We start from the raw sequence: 2,086 nt of genomic DNA, 5'->3' as shown, positions 1-2,086 counted from the left end.
TGACCCCCAGAAAAAAAAATGTCGGAGCCGGTGTAACTCCAGCGCGATGGATGCACGCGTACACTGTAGCCGCCGCCTCGCGCTGCCACCGCATCCGAATCAAGATGTGCGTGCCTATCACTCCCCGACGCCCACGGTAAATGGATGGCTAGCCGTGTTTGTGCCGCAGCGCCATCGCCGCGCCTCCTCGTTACTCGTGGGGGATAGGTCGCGTGGTTTTACAGCCGGGCCGTGGAGGAAGTCGATGTTGGTGTCGGGAGGGGACTTCCCTTCCATCGGTGAACTAGTTCCCTTGACATAGTGACATTCTCCACGTCCTGATCACCCGTGTGCTCCCACACATGCCTCCGTAACACAAAGACATGGGGTCGCCTGGAACAAAGCAGATGCAATGAGAGTGTCCACACCGACCACCACCCACTGGATTGAAATTCAGCCAGCCACATCGCCGCTGCATGCCTTAGGTACCGTTGTCGCCTCGGCTCAGTCGTGTTGTCATGTTTACATACACAGCTCTGCATGGCCATGGCACCTCACAGCTCTGAAAGGCAATTATTATATGATCGCTTCCCATGAAGACCCAGAAAACGTGAGCAATCATGAGTTTTTGCCGAGTCGGAAAAGCCAATAGAATGTGGTATTTGTAATAATTGGTCAGAAAAGCAGGCCTATGCTACGGTAGTACAATTTTATATTTTATGAGTATTCTTGCTCTCACAATAGAGTGATTTCGCAAATGGAATCCACATGATTTTCACTGCAAGAATTTACAAAAAGTCTCATAGGAATTTTTTTGTGGCGTGTTGATTTCGCCACAGGGAAATTTGGTTGTCACTGAGTTGAGAATGAGTGACGAGGTAGCCCTTCTGTTGTCAATAGCGGCTGCTCTTTTCGTGCACCTAGCCCAGACAATCAACTCGTGCCATAAGCACCCCTTCCTGCTCTTAAAGGTAAAATGTACTATCCCTTGACTCGCAAAAGGAGTAAGGTGTCGTCGTAGTGTTGTGCTGACGGTTTGTCTTGAACTGCAGCGGCTTGGACGGCGGCGGCAGATGCAGGCAGCGGCGAAGGCAGAAGCAGAAGGGAGCAGTCGATATGAATCGACTGGTCACGGAGTTGTTGGGCTCGTAACCTCTTAAAGGTAAAATGGAAAGTGAATGAATTAAGTCTGGTTATCAAGCTATGTTCTAGTGAATTCCAGACTATCTGGTCCGTGCATGGTCGCGGTTGACGAAACGTGAGAAATGTAAGAGAAAGTGCAGAATAGAAATGACGAAAGGGAGCGGATGATTCTGATTGGCTACTGAAATATTTCGCCATAGAATTGCATCTCAACACCTGCCGGTTTGACTTCGCTTCACAGACAGAAGCCGACTGTGTGTTCAAGTTCCGGTTCGGGATGAGCGAAATACCCGAGCTTGTCAACCTGCTCTGCATCCCCGACCCAATAATTACCCCGAATAGACACCGAGCAACTGCTCTTGAGTACCAGACGCGCGCAAAGACTTCACTGTGTCCTTCTTGAATGCTGCCATCAAATCATCCAGGCGCTTACGACATCCTGCAGTAGTAAGGTCGGGGCCGTGCATTTCGCGCATGTGCTCTACAACTTCTTCCCATCGTGCAAGGGTTTGTCCATAAGGAGCATCATGTGGGCATACAGCCATGACCTACTTAAGGATGTCTATGTCTACTTGAGTGGTAAAGCGGTACGCAGTCGCAGTCTTTCGCTTGCCTCCGTCGACGTCACTCATCGGATGACTGGTCAACAAAATGAATGTATTCTATTCACTGCCGTATGTGGATTTCTTTAACCTGTGAGGTTGGCGAGATAATTCTACTTTGTAGGCAGAACTGGCTCTTTTCTTCTTCTCTATAGGCACAGCGTCATAAATTCGATTTAACATTTGATGCACAGATTGCGAATTTAGACGAGGCGTCGCCCAGCTTCCGACCAAATACTGCGTATTATAGTATACTACTCTGATTGGGAACTATTGCAGACAAGTCGAAAAATTCATCTTCCTCTTTTCCGATTGGTCTAAAATTGAGTGACTAAACCAAACTCGTTGCGGACTAACACGAG

This window comes from Aphanomyces invadans (assembly GCF_000520115.1).
Source record: "Aphanomyces invadans strain NJM9701 unplaced genomic scaffold supercont1.153, whole genome shotgun sequence".
NCBI classification, from domain to species: domain Eukaryota; phylum Oomycota; class Saprolegniomycetes; order Saprolegniales; family Verrucalvaceae; genus Aphanomyces; species Aphanomyces invadans.
The sequence above is the reverse complement of the archived record's forward strand: the minus strand, read 5'-3'. Positions refer to the sequence as shown.